Raw genomic sequence first — 15,102 nt, 5'->3', positions numbered from 1 at the left:
GTGCAACCCAGCAGGGACCTGCAGGCTCCTTCCACTGATGTAGAGGCAGAGGCTCAAAAAGCCATGGAAGAGGCTCAAAAATGCATGAAAAAGCTGTGCAGTTCTGAGGCAATCACAAAGGTGTTAGGCAGGAGGAAGGGAACATGCTTGTGCATCCAGAAAATTGCTCTGGAGCGTGTGGCGAAGGGGTTACCTCCCAGCAGAGGAGGCTTCACCGGCCCCAAGGAGCTGGGCTTGTGGGGTGGGAGCGGGGAAGGTTTTGGTCCTGGCTGTCACCGTGTGAGCAGTGGTCGCAGGGAGGGTGCCCCTTGCTCCCAGCCTTCAGTTCGGAGAGCATGGAGCCTGGGGAGGGAGGTGTCCGGAGGGAGCCCAGGTGCCCAGGGAGGAGGGTTTGATCGCCAGGCTAAGGGCAGGTGATGGACGTGCGGAATCCGCCTCGGGATGTGCGAACATCTCTGCTCGCCTCGTGGTTATGGCATCATTCAAACGTACGGGTTGTTGTTCTCAGGAATGTCAAGGAGCCACATTTGTGGCAGACAAAGCAGGATTTATTTCCTGCATTAGTTAATAGTACTTCCTTTCCCCAGTCAGCATTCAGACTTGAGGGTATGAATCTCAAACGGAGCAGCAAAGCTCTTAGTAACATTTTAACAGGATTTATTAACTTTATTTGCTTGAATAAACATTGGGATCCTCGAGCACTTTCTTTTTTGAAGATTAACAAACAACCTGGCTGCGTGACGCAGGGCTTGTCGTGTGTTGTGGGTGTCCTTCCCTTCAAGTTCCTTTACAGATCTCAACCTCCATCTTTTATTGGGTGGCACAAGGGACATCGCCCCCAAAGTCCACACCTGTATAGGTTACTAAGCTCATGGGTAACACAATATTTCCACAGCTGCTTTGTAAGCCATTTGCTGTCAAGTAGGTTCAAAAGATTCCACGTGCGCATAAATCTCTGTGTCACCAATATACAGCGGGACAAATTTGCAAGATATTTGTACAACACAAATGCTGTTACATACTAATTTTATGAGTCATTTTTATATCACACAGAGAAGAAAACAACACGCGCCATTACCGTGAGCATCAGTTTGGATGAAATAATATTGTAATTCATGTACATGCATAAAATTTTATAGCTATTATTTAATGCTTGTTACACCTCAGTTCCTATCTGTGTGTGGAACTTGTTTGCTCTTTATGTTCCTACTCGTACTTTACGTTCAGTTTCTGACATCTCTCTCGAGCTATTTGCCTTGCCCAGGTAATGAGCTGTTTCACATTTGGTGCCAATTAGGAGACATTCCAGGCTACTGATACAGTTACAAATGTTGATTCCCAGAAATGTGTGAAACGTGTGGACCAGATTCTGATCCATTCATTCTAACGCACAGCAACACCACTAACTTCAGATGAGTCACTCATGATTTATAGATCTGATTTATACACAATAAAAGAGCCTGGCCCTGGCTATTTCCCTCTTACAGTTATGTTTGCTTTGGGGGACTCATTATACCGCAGGCTGCTGCTTGCATAGGGTTGATTGTGAGCTCGTGGCCCAAACTCAGATCTGAATATGCTCTAGTATTTATGAGAAAGCCCCCTTGGGACTGGGTTTGGAGCTTGGGATTCCTAGGTTCCTTTCCTACCAGCTTAGGCAAGCTGGTAAACCTCCTTTGCTCTGAACCTCTCTATTCCATTTCTACAACAGATATAATGTTGTTTACTTTTTCCACAACACGTAGGGATTGCCCAAGAATTCTAATTTTTGAAGCAATCTGAATGCCTTGGTTGAAACCTTTTAATTTTGGACAATCTTTTATGCCTATATTGAAAATATCAACAGACTGTTTGTGAAAAAGCATTTCCAATTCCATATGGAAAATGACTGAAGGGTACGCACAAAATTAAGACTTGCCTGTTGAAACATTAACAGATTTGTCACACTGTTAGTCTCAGAGCTGGGCCGTGCAAAGATGAGAAGAAAGCAATTCTGTGTGGGTTTGGAAGCTCCTTGCTGTGTGCAGGGCTATTAGGGTGCTGAGCAGGGATGTTCCTTATGCCTTCTAAATTGTCTTAGATGCTTATTTGAAGATAAAAAAAAACCTGGTAGGGAAATTTACTGTGTCTACATATTTCCAGACAACTGTTGTAGAGGATACACTTCAACATTCAGCCTGTGAGGGGTATCTGGCTTTTAAGCCTGCCTCTGTTCAGCTCGTCACAGAGTACCAGAACGTGCCACAGGTGCCAGGATCCCTACGAAAACGGGTGCAAAGTGCTCCAATGGGCCTGGAAACTTGGGAAAGGAAAACAGGTGAAATAAGGCATTCACACCTGGCTGTTCACTCCTGGTGCCCTGCCATTCCTAGCAGCTGAATGGTCATACTCAAACAAGTTTTAATGACATAATCAGACTGAAATATTGTCCAAATTGCCTCTGTCTTTGCCATCTGTCTTTGTCCCAGCTGACGATGAGGGATACCCCAAAGCAGAGCAAGTTTAATCTGCTTTGGATAAGTACACAAGAGACCCAGTGCTCTGGAGTACCTTGTTCAGCAGTGATCAACGTGGAAAATAGAGCAGTAATCGGGAAGAACAGTTCTCTGCCCTGACTTAGACTGACTCTAGTGTTGTATGAAAACAGGCCTCTGTTTTAATCAAAATGAAAGTTGACACAAAGAAATATCATGCACAGAGATATGCAATTTCCCTGTTCATATGTTGGAGTTGGAACCATGAAAACTTCCTAACGTGGTCGGGCAGGTCCTGGTGCCATGTGCTCCATCCCTGCTTTGCCGTTCTCTTTAATTACATTCAAGTAGGCAAAGAGAGCTTGCAGGGTCAAATCTGCTTGACAGATCCTCTTTGCCATCTGCTGTCCAAGCCACCTGCACAAGGTTCAGGTTTGCCATGATAAATGTGGTAGGCAATCTAGCAAAGTAAGTAGCCCTGTATGCTGAGATTACTGTAACCTCAGAGGGGAAAACAAGGAAATCGGTGCATTTTGGCGCATACCCGACTGCATATGCATGACTAAAGATAGCAACGGTATTCCATGCTGTACTTTGATCTCAGGGTATTCCATTTTAATTTCTGTTTTCTTAGCTTTTATCCCACAATCTTTCTGCCTGTAAACTGTGTTTTTCTGCACACATCATAGTTTGTGTATGCAGCATAGGCCAAAAGGGACAAAGGCTGAAATTTGCAGGCTGCAGGCTGCTATCACTTTTCTTTTGTTTTGGGTGCCCTTTTATTTTTTTGTGTCGCATTCCAGTTCTGATCCTATCTGCTAATATCATCGTTTGGCTTGAAACTCCCTCATAGTTTGATGCCCCAACTTTTCCTTGTTAGCACAGGGAAATGGTAAGCTTGTAGTGAGTGATAGCCAGTAGGTCTGGGATTGATTACAAACAAAAATCCTAGATAAGATCATAAATTTAACCCATCCCTGTGATGTGATCGTATCAGGATTCAAGTACGTCTAAAAAGTTGTTTCCGATTTTCAGCCACTTCATCTGGTTTCCATACAGCCCAGCTGGGAGCGAATCTCTCTCGTGGTGGACTCTAATCCATGCCAGCCTGGCTTGGAAGAAGCCCTTGTTTCTGTTGTTATTGTATTATAAAAGTGGATAGAAATGATTTAGACAAGATGGCCATTTCAAGGAGGATCAGTTCAAACACTGCCGAGATAAAACTGACCTGATAATAAAACAGGGCTGCTTTCCCAGCCTGTTGCCTTCCTTCCCTTTCCCTCCCTGAAGTTTAAGCAAATTCAAAATGGTGCTTTAACACCCTGAAAGTCAATGGGGAACCATTAGCGAGAAAACCAGTACTTGGGTAAGAAAAGAAGGTCAACTGAACCGAAACATGGCCAGTCTCAGCAAAGCCAAACACGAGGATGTTTTGTGCCCACTCCTCTATTGTGGGAAGAGATACTTGTGTTCAGCTTGCCACCCTTCTGGAGCCCGTGCCTGTCTGTTTTTGTCCACGTCCTACATCTGAGCCGCCTGCTTTCCCTGCTGTAAATGACCACTGGGATGCAGTCCCGTTGCCTGAAAGCAGATTGAGCTTTACACCCTCCGCAGCCGATGCTCTCCCATCCATCCCCTCGCCCCGTGGTACCAGGTGATTTAATGTTACTGTGGCTTTAACGGCCTCATCGCTGCTCTGCCTACACAGTGGTTGTCTCCTGTGTGACTGTGCCTGGGAAAATCTATTACTGGAGTGCCATTAATCTGAGGCTGCCGCCTCTGGCACTTTCTGACTCTTCTATTTAATGGGCCTCTGCTTCCGGAGCTCTGGAGACATGCTGTTTTCCTCTCTTGATCAGCTTTGTTTAATTATCAAAATATTTGATGCAGAAAATTGACATTAGTTGTGAAGGTTCCTGCCTTCCTCCTCCTCGCGGCCTCCCTCCTGCTTTGTAGTGACATTGAGATCTTCCGCATGTACCACCTTCACCTTAAAATAGCAAACGGCTTGAACAATCATTCGCTTGTCCGGGCACAAGCCGCATCAGCGAGCCATGGATAGGGCTGCTGTGAGCCCCCTGCTGCAGCACGGTGCTGAGCACGAGCTGGCCCCATGCACGGCTGCACCCCGCTCGGCCTCCCGCACATGGAGCAGCGAGGGCAGCGGCAGCCAGCACCCTGGTCCTGGGATGGCTTCAGGGTGAGCTCGTCAGTGAGACTCAGAATGGCGAAAGTTCCTCTGGAACTGAGATTTCCACTCCTGCGTCCTGCTCCTGTCCTCAAAGAGGGCAGCTGGAGGTGGTGCGGGTGTTCCAGCTGCACCAGTGCATTTTGCTTGCTGGTAACCCAGCTGCTCGCTATAGGACTTGGGATCTGCGCATATAAACCAATATTTATTGCCCAAAGAAATATTGAGTGGCAATATGGTTCCCACATATAAGGGTCTTCACAGGTAGGGAAGCCAAAGTCCTGAAAAAATCCTCCCATTAGCAGGCAAAAAGCACAGTAAGACCACTGGTGGGGAGACAAATCTCAATAATGTACATTATTCTTAATACTAAAAGTCCTTAGCTGCTGGAGCAGCTATCAAAGGGAAGCAGTAAGTTTTCTGTGCTTGAAATCGTTCAGTTGAGACTGGATGCTGTTCTGGAAGCTCCAGTGTTCCCAAGCACAACATAACTAGGCTTAGTGCAGGGTAAGAGGGTGAAAGTGTCAGGGCTCTTGTCCTGGTCAGGCGGAGGAGCTGCCATTTCCTGCAGCACTTGGAGCCTCTGCCACGCTCTCCCCAGCGCTGCTCTTTGCCCCAGAAGAAGAGGAACCTTAAAGAGGGTCTGAAATTCGTGTCCTCCTTTTGGCAAGCCACCTCTCTTATTTTTGTTGCCTATCTGTAAAACATAATGAAACGTGGATTACTGAGATTTGGGGCTCCTGGGAGACAGAGCAGGGGAGCTCTTTGTGTAACCCTGAAAGACATGAGTACTGTTGTTGTATTCTTCCCTCACACGGTTCCTGTCTGCTCCGCTGAACTTATCCCTTCCCACTAACATTTACTGCCCTCTGTTTCTCCATTAGGCACACTGTGCTTCCCTCACAAGACACAGGCAGGCTGTAAGGAAGGTGAGTAAAGTACAGATGGGGCCCATAAAAGTTATCCAGCTTGCTGTTATGGTGACTTTCAACAAGTAAATCACTTCCCAGCAAGAGTTATCCTCTTTTACCAGCACCACCTTAGATGCTGCTGTCATGATCAGACTGGGAATAATTGCTGTTTGGTGTTCGTATGGTTTGTTTGGGTCTTGCTATGCATATAAACATTTCCAATTCTGCTTAATAATTCATATTAAATTATGTTTACTAATTAATTCATGTTAGAAGGCTATCTGTAGTATTTGAACAAAACAATTTACAGTGAAAAATAGCATTTAATTGAAGTCAAAACATTTTGAAGGTGGACATGGATTTTGATGAGGAAGCTTGTAAGCAGCAGGGTATATTCCTCAGCCAAAGACAAAGGGACACACTGCAAGCTCCAGCACAGATGATCTGACAGCACTGAATTTTGCAAAATAATTCAGATGCTTTATTTACAACCCATGGAAATGAAAGCAATGACCAAGATCTCAAAATGTGCTGTATCACAGCATTGCTTTCCAGCCCGTTCTTGTGCTCAATGACCCCTGGCAAGAGAAGGAAAATGTCTGGGCTACATCCTTACCTATTTGGATGCTTAAGTGGCAAATACGGTTGCTTCTGCAGTCTTAGCCACTTTGAAGAGTTGTCTCTCCTCTATGATATATAAAAAACATTCAGGAACAGTGAGATGTGCAGGCAAAGATCCTACCCTGTGCGTACACCTGCTGAATGCCCAACAGTTTTTCTCACCAGCATGTCTGTGTTGCCATCGTTGTGTCCCCTCCCTTTGGTTTAGGGTACAAACACACAAAATGAGACAAGAACCTGCCCCCAGACCCCCAGCCTGACCTGTGTGTAGTAAGCAACCCAAATGCATCTTTCTGGGCTCAGGTTTGTTAGCAGACTTTCCATTAAAGTTCCAACACTTAAATAAAGGAGCAGATTGGCGATTCATGCAAAGCCTGACCAATTCCACTAGCTACTCCATACCTGCGTAATTAAAAAAAAAAAAAAAAAAGAAAAAAGAAAAAAGAAAAAAAAGCCAGGTTTATGGCTTTTTTTTTTTTTTTTTTTTTTTCTCCCTTCTGTTCGTGTGGTTTAATCTTGATTGTTTATCTTTTTCAACCTCTTATCTCTCTCTTGCATTACTTTTGTATTAGGAATATTTCTGGTGAAGTCAGTGGAGTTACCCGTGTGTAATTCTGGAATAATCAATTGGAGGCAACTACGGACTGCTCTGGTAAGTAATGAGCGCACTGTGAGAGGTAATCAGATTCAGACTCTGCTTGTGAATATCCACTGTTAAAAGATCAGTTATAAGTCTCCATGCTGTTTGGGACTCAGAAATGCAAAGCCAGTCGAGTAATAGGTGTTCATTGCATCACAGATTTGGGCATAAGGAAAAGGAATATCTTCAGCTTCATTTATACTGCAAATGAAAATAATCAGAAAGATACAAACCACCAAGGTGCAAAATGAGTTTTCCAATTCATAAACACAAGCCACCAGGAGTTAAAACCTCTTGGTTTCTTCCCGTAGTGCCCCAGGCAATAGTTTTCATATATATTTCTCCATGGTCAGAAGTCAGAGCAGACCACTGCTATCTAAGACCTTGACTTTTTTTCCCTGACAGTTACAATTATTACAGCCCGGGGGACTCATTTTCTCAGTCTGGCCACCCGCTGACCTAGCCTGCAACCAGAATACACTTTAAAACAAACAAACAACAGCTAGGCTCCCTCTCCTTGCTTCTCCTCCCCCAGCTCTGGAATATTTTTACACCGCACCCCTTGCAAAAGGATATTAGCCACTTTTGCTGAAGGCACAATCACATTATCAGCACCATTCTCTCTCTCTTTCTCCCTCTCCTCCCCCAAAGATAAATTTTTTATGTTGCTATTTTCTTCTCTTTTGTATTTGGCATTCGATATTTACTTGATAAACTGCAGAGCTGCTACTAAATGGGCCCTGATACAACTTAATAAATACATAACAACATCCAGACTGCACTGTATTACTTCGCTGTGTCCTGGGCTGCTAAGGAACCTTGGAGATAATGTCAGCTAAATAAAAGTTATACCTTAGCACAGGGAAAAAAAAAAAAAAAAAGATACTTATTCTGGAATAATTATTTGAGCATTAAATGACTGCTGTTGGTGCTGTTGAAATGAGCTGCCTGATAATCCTTCCCCGTGTGTTTCTGAAGTGCACACATGCTCAGTGTTTCTCGTGTACAGAGAACCTTGCTGTGTTGGAGCATCTATTCTTTTGGAGGAATATGTAAGTAATACACAACTAACAATTTTTTACTGGGAGACTTTCCACTGTTCTAGCCAGGAAATATCCACAAGCAAGACCTTGACATCTGCAGGTTAAACTTTTAGAAAGAAGCCTGTGTTTAGGTGTACTGCTGAACTGAGGTGTGATTCAGTGAGTGAGTGTGGCAAGACCCAAATACAGGGGCTGGGCCTCATTAAATAAAGATATGAAAGAAGGGGATATAGTAAAAAGTTACAGATCAAAGCTGAAATGGAGGTTACTCACTTTCCTCTAAAGTGCACAAAGTTTTCTCTATTCTCATTGTCATATTATAACACTTCCAAATTTTTAAACAAGTTTTTAGCATCTTTAGATTATTATTTTTTTAATACAGAAACCAATTTAAATCAGGTAATTGGTAATCACCCAATGTACAAAATATTATTCCCACATCTGCCAAGCACTGACCAGTGAATATTCCCAGGTGTGCCTGAGTGATGGGAATCACCACTCAGTGTCCTGGAGAAGCACTGCATCCCATGTCTCAGAGATCCTGCTGGGACCCAGGTTTAGAAGCTATTCATAAAGCCCTGTTTCTCTGGGGGAAGGTACCCAGGCATTTCTTTAGCCTTAGCCAAAGCTGGGAGGCCTTTTTGTGGAAGCAGAAGTTCCTTGTTTGATGGTAAGCCCTTCCTTATAATAAGACTAGTCAGAGAGGTGGAAAAATTTGAATGGAGATAACAGGTGAGAACTGTACACCTATCATTTACATGAGGGAACGTTACTTCCTATACAGCACATACCGTTTTTTTTACCTTTCCAGGAAGAAAGCAGAGATAATTCCAAAGTCTGTATTTAACGCAAAAGAGCATTGAACAAAATACCTCAGCAGACTCTGAACTAGCTGTGGTTTTGGGATGACCTGTTTTGCCTTTAATAACACGGTGAAGAAGATGTATGCATGCATAAACGTGGACACACGCACAGGTATATCCAGGAGTCATTCCTCTAACCTTCACTATACTTCCCTTTTCCAGGAGGGCTGGATTTTCTTTACTAGTCTTTTCCAACTGTGTTGTAATTGCTGAAAGCATCAGCATAAAGTGCCATCAACCAAAACGAAGTGAGGCAGACTCCCACAAGCTGCAAAACTTTGCAACACAAAGCCACAGTACAAAGAGTTTAGCTCTATAGAAACCACAGTGAATGCTACGAAGAATCCCAGAAAACTTTGCACGATGCTTCAAAATGCACCACAGGGATCCAGCGCTTGTTACCTCCTGACACCATCTCTCTGTAAAGCAAAAAGCGTGCAGCGCTCCGTGCAGCGATTACCCCGAGGTCCTACGCATTCAGTGCTAACGTTGGAAAGTTTCAGATCTCACAAAGAAGACAACAAGGAGCTTTGATTGCCCCCGTTGAAGCTCCTGGTAAGGAACAGGTCACTTCCCTCCAAGCCTCTGAGCCTCGCTGTGTGGATATTTTCATGCCCGCTTGACAGGTGACTGGTTTACCAGACAGGGTTGTCAGTGCTGCTGGGGGTTATCTGGATTTAGCTGTAGGCAGGAACTGGACCACAATGAGCATTAAAAAAGCTCGCTGTTCTTCGTTTGTTTAGAGACAAGCCATCTCAAACTTGTTTGAAGCCTTTTTTATTGAATTCACACTCTTGTGCCAAGCACTGAAAGATTTACTTTGGCTATTGCTGCAAGATGGAAAGCATATGAATGCGTGGCTGGCTGCCAGCCGTGGGTGCGCAGTGAAAGCTCTGGTACAATGGCCGGTTACATGGAACAAATGTGAATGCGCTGGGCAGACGTGACTAAAGAAAGGCCTTGGCATTCAAAGAACTGTTTGAGGTTTTATCCAAGTGACTGAAGTAGGGTCAAGAGATAACGCTTCTAACCTGCAAAGCTTTTTACTGCGCAGCAGCTGAAAAGTAGCGAGCTACAGGTACGTGTGCGTATCACCTGAAGTCGCAGCTGCCTGGTGGTCCTCGCAGGCTCCAGCTCTTCCACAGATGCCATCTGCGAAGGCAAAGCCCCACTTGGACTTATCCAGTGCGAGGCACCCCAACTGCTGTTGTGTATTTCTTGCAGATGTTGCCATAATTTTGTTGTGGTACAATTTGACATACGGCTCCCTGCTGCATCCGAAAGGGGCACATTATCTCAATTAATGTTTCACAGCAAACGTGGCACTGATAGTATTCATGGGACTAAAGACTATTACCATTTGCATGGTGACTAGAACAAGAATTATGACTATGTGTGTTTTCTGCAGCAAAAATTTGCCCTTGGGCTCTTTTTTTTTTTTTTTTTTTTTTTTTCCTTTTTGGCTTGTGACAATGTTCTCTTTTTCTTCCTCCTTCTGTTTTGATTTCTACTTAAAGTTTTATGGCTCTGTCCCCTCCAGGGTGCTATTATCTTGTATGCTAATAGGGCTATGCATATTCTATTAGCGTTGTCAGTGTGAGATAAGAGGCACATTCTGTAAGGAGCACTCAGGGGGTAATAATCACAGCAAGGGGTCTCAATGTTAGTACATTATCAGTCATCTTCACATTTCAGTGGAGCCTGTTTATGCACCTCTTCAGCTGCGCAACTCAGACACTGAAAATTGCTGAATGTTTACGGAAACTGTTGTAGAGGAACATAATGAGATTTGAGATTGACTTGATAAAGGAGCCTTCTCCCTTGTTGCTTCCAGATACAAGATGTTTGGAACTGCATGCAGTAAGTAGGATAATACGTTATATGGCAGTTAGCAGCTAAAAGCAGGCTCGGATCTGTATTCCAAGCAATAGAGCAGCTATCTAGGAAAAGATTTCATGAGGGTCCGCATCGTTGTGCTTTCTTCAGAAATTTCTGTCTCACTTTTCTACGTGGTAACACATAAATGAGCACACCTGGTTCACATCAATAGGAAGGCTGACAATTTTTACACCCTTTAGTCATGAACTTGAATGATTATAAGTTGGTCCACAGCAAGAAAATCAGCGACAGGATGTGAAGGGCAAACGAGTGACCATATGCAGCGCTTAGTTAAATAACAGTCCCTGGTTGTAGCAATGGCCAGTGGCATTTGAAATAGGTGTCGTGCAAGTGTTTCTTCCAGCTATTGATGATGCTATGGGCTGGTGAGGGTGAGGCAGAGGCTTTGCTGCTGCTGGAAATGTCTGTCGTTTCTCCCAGCTGACTTGTGCTCCCACCAAATGGGGGACTTTGTAATAAATGCAGTGCCTGGTTTTGCAGACCACGGGAAAATAGCCTAATGAGGGATGACACAAAATACAGGGTGAAAAACTAATCACATATTCAGAACGAAGGAGCAGACAGTTCTTGGGGACAGAGAGGGAACTTTTGCTGTAAAACTTTTCCTTTCTGCAAATAAAAAACTAAACATCCTGCCATGGGCAAAGCTGTCAGGAGAGCCTTAAAATGTTGCTCGGTATAAATATGCAAATTCCTAAATGCATAGATGCCTAGTTAGATGGTCTAAAATTAATTCCTGGGAAGCAGCAGCTATATGCTGGCTACAGCTGAACAACCATAGCAAGAAGGAAAGTGCTATGTTTTGGATCACTTCTGTAGTACTTAAGATTACACATGGATATGAACGCTCCTTACTTTAAAAATGTTTGTCCTTGACATTTCCAGACACATGGCTCACACCAAATGTATTCAGCTCCATCTCCTGAGGGTCTTGAGATTAAAACCCCTGCTTTCTCACCTTGTGATCTGGCATTAATAGCTGATAGAAAAATCACATACATGACTGACATCTTCCTAGAAATGTGAGACTGTGGAATTAATGAATGCCATGCTGGAAAGCAGGGGTCAGTTTGGAAATAGGATTTCTGTTGCCAGCCATCCAGTCATGAACTGGACAATCTGCCGTTCATTTTTTTTCTTCAGCATTGAGGAAAATTGGTCTGGAGAATAAAGCAGTCAGAAAATAAGTAGCTATGTTTCTTTGGCCACTGGAGGTTGATGGACTTTTACGGCTTGTGGAAATCAGGCTGACTTCTGGTTTACAGAAGAGCTGTTAGCACATTCTTCGTGCCCTGCTAAGTTCTTTATCCTGCTGTTATCCACAGGAAGAAAATTTGCAAATCTGTAAATCTGCAACTTCTATAGGCTTGGGTGGCCCAAGGAACTGATGGCCAGACATTATGGTATTGTTAGACCAATGACAGTGATACAGCAGCACTAGGCAGCTGCGCTCCCAACCTCTGGATGGTTGGTGAAATGTCAGGGGAAAAGATATCCCTGCCCTACCTGGGGGAGAGGGGTATTTCCAGCCCCAAAGTGCATCAGCTGATAGAGACAGCTGGAGAGAAGGGGCCATGGAAAAGTCTGCTCCGTATGATTTTAAATCACTTTCAGCAAGATAATACATGTGGTGTACCTTATCTGATGTTTAGAGATCCTCCCTGACCCCAGTGGTGCTAATATTGTTGCCTATTTTCTACCTTTTCTGCTCCATCTGTCTACAGTTTTGTCAACGCTGATCTTGTCAATGTGGCCACGATGAAATCACGTTTACTCATGAAATAATATCACTCGTAAATGAAATAGCACAGCCCCTGTACAACACTTTTCACTAGCATGGACTTAAATTGCTAGCAGCTCTGTGGAACTAGTGATGATCTCAATGAAAAAAATAAAATAAAATCAGCACTTTCTAGAAAGTAGATGGTTTCATGAAAGAAATAATGCCTTTTTGTGTATTTTTAGCATGAGATCAAAGCATGGAAGCATTTGTTTTATGGGAAATATATTTCCTTTTCCCTTTTACTTTCTTTCCAATTTTCTGCTCTCTTTTCTCAAGAGCAAATGAAGAAAAAAAAAAAGATAAATACAAAGGGAGCTGGAAGAGAGGATTGGAAAGAAAAAACTTTTAGTTAGACTTTTTTTCTTGGTTAAAAAAAAGAAAAACAGGAATATTTGATTGAAGTGTTTGCAGGTGTTTTTTGGTTTTGTTTCTTTTTTGCGAATGACATGCTATTTCTCATTGTTCTGTCAAGGTAGCTCCCACTCCCTCTGAGCTCTGCTGCAATCATTCTTGTTGCTTCTGGGTGCACACTGGTTATTTTGGCTTCCTCAGTGAAACTGCACGACTCCCGGTCTGTCAGCTAAGCCAGAAGACAAATGCAGAAAGGGAATTATATATCTTTTGCTGCTCTTTTTACATCTCATCAGAAAACAGCATCAAAACCCTATCTGTGCCCCTATCCCTTTCTTTATCCACATTGCACGAATGCACTGAGTGGCTTTAATCTGAGCGAGGGTTAAATCTCTTTTCTGGACTCCCTCTAACTGGATTCCTGACTATAGGTGTGATCAAAGGAAGGTTTAATTAAATCAAAGGTAGTTTGCATTCAGCTAAAGCAATCGTTATAAATAGGCTTTCTTTTTAAAGGGTCATAATAACTGTGTTTGTTAAAAGAATAAAACTAGTGAAAGATCTGAAAGCCAATTATCTTCTGTATTCTGTGACTTCCTTATTGTTTCAGAGCAACTTTTAGAAAAATAAATCCCAAAGCATCCTGTTTACTTCAGCCTGTGGGATCTATAGGTGATAGAAGAGAAAAGCACCGTGCCACCAGGATGCTGCAGGCGGCCTTATTCTGCCTGAACTGTCCCACTGCTCGTGGCAGCTGAGCAGGTAGTACCACGGGCCTGAACCCAGCCACCGCTGGGAGCTGCGCAGGAGCCCTGGTGCTGGAAGACGAGACGGGACCCACAGGCACTGGCATGTCTGAGAGCCATCCCATTTTGATCAGCGAGCACATGAACATTGCACGGGGAGAAATGTGGAAGCAATTACTTTAAGAGCCGTCTTTTGGGCAATTCCCAAAGAGACATCAGACCCTGTATTTATGAAGCCTATTGCATCGGGCCCTAATGAAGCAATTAAGCAAAGGGTCCTCTGTGTTTGATCTAAATGTGGTAATTTTTACAAAAACATCGCCGAGTGATAGATACCCATAACTCAGAGTCCTTAATTGTACTTAATTTGTTTGGAATACGAATGTGCATTTAATTAAGCCAGGGCTTTGCCCACATGTTTAAAGAAGGGCTGTCAAGGAAAATTAAGACCCAGTTTGTTTTCAAAGTTACTGGTTTTTATCAGGCCAGGACAGCGATCTTCGAACAGAAGGTTACAGATAATTAGGCAGAGACCTCAAGCCAAAAAAAAAATGCAGAGACACTGTACAGCTGAGAAAGCAGGAAGAAAAACTCCTTGATGAAGAAACATAAGAATCGGCTGTTCACATAGTAAAGTCATGCATGGCTAGGATTTGGTAAATGTGACCTGTTGGTTAAAATGTGTTTTGTGTTCTTAAACTCCAGCAATGTGGATGGAGCCTGGCTGTGGTTAATGGCAAAGCAGCTGGCTCTGGGACCAGAAGTCGTGCCGCACTTAAGGACCACTGGGAGCTGATGGCATCTCCATCAAACGACAAGAAAGTGCAAAGGACAAAAAGCACATTTCTTGCTCATTCAAATTTACTGAACCTAAAGCAAGGACTTTGAAAGGTGGTTTTAAAATTGTCTATTTCCCAAGCATGGAAATACTGTAGGTGCTTGTCATTCTCTAGGGAAGAATATTAGTCCGGTGCACGGAAAAGGACTTTATTCCTGGATAAGCAGTGCTTTTGACCGGCTGATACTAGTACAGAAAGCAGCAGAATGCAATTTTACACGAGCAAAAATATTTCAGTAGGAAAGGAAGTATTTCAATAGGGGAGGAAAGGCTGTAAATAAAAGTGTTGAGATGTGGATTTAAATATTTTTTTCCTTCTTATTTAGTGGAAAAATAATGAAGTTGAAAACAAATAATGCTTCAACACACATGAAGAAGAAACAGATTTGGATTCCGAAGAATTAGTATCAGCATTACAGCAAACAACGTTCATGTGTGGACACTGAAACCTCCAATTTCTGTGAGTCCTTCACGAATCACGTGCTGGTTATCGGTTTCTCAACACTGTCATTTTTAATGTCACAGGGAAGCATTTATGTCAAGGCTCTTATTGTGGAAAATAGTTTCCCTGGCGTTATCTCGCAGCCTAAATAGGTTACGTGGCTGACAAGGAAAGCTGTGCACACATCACTGGTGAGTGGTGAGGTAAGTCACAAAGAGAGTGACTTGTCTACAGAAAGGTGGTGCATCTGTAACAGAGCTGAAAATTGAACCCAGATTCCCTGCACCGAGGGAACGTCGGGGC

At 43.4% G+C, this 15,102-nt stretch overlaps 1 long non-coding RNA gene across 2 annotated transcripts in view; it reads left to right on the top strand.

The window, feature by feature from the left end:
- The window catches only part of LOC118177068, a 53,743-nt gene extending 41,182 nt beyond the window's left edge, over positions 1 to 12,561 (top strand). For both annotated transcript variants that reach the window (XR_004755665.1, XR_004755666.1), the window contains 4 exons: positions 5,547 to 5,591; positions 6,767 to 6,846; positions 7,813 to 7,886; positions 8,689 to 12,561. This is a non-coding gene — a long non-coding RNA (uncharacterized LOC118177068). The remainder of the gene's footprint in view (positions 1 to 5,546; positions 5,592 to 6,766; positions 6,847 to 7,812; positions 7,887 to 8,688) is intronic.
- The last annotated feature ends 2,541 nt before the right edge of the window (positions 12,562 to 15,102 follow it).

Source organism: Oxyura jamaicensis, chromosome 21 (genome assembly GCF_011077185.1).
Source record: "Oxyura jamaicensis isolate SHBP4307 breed ruddy duck chromosome 21, BPBGC_Ojam_1.0, whole genome shotgun sequence".
NCBI classification, from domain to species: domain Eukaryota; kingdom Metazoa; phylum Chordata; class Aves; order Anseriformes; family Anatidae; genus Oxyura; species Oxyura jamaicensis.
The sequence above is the reverse complement of the archived record's forward strand: the minus strand, read 5'-3'. Positions and strand labels throughout refer to the sequence as shown.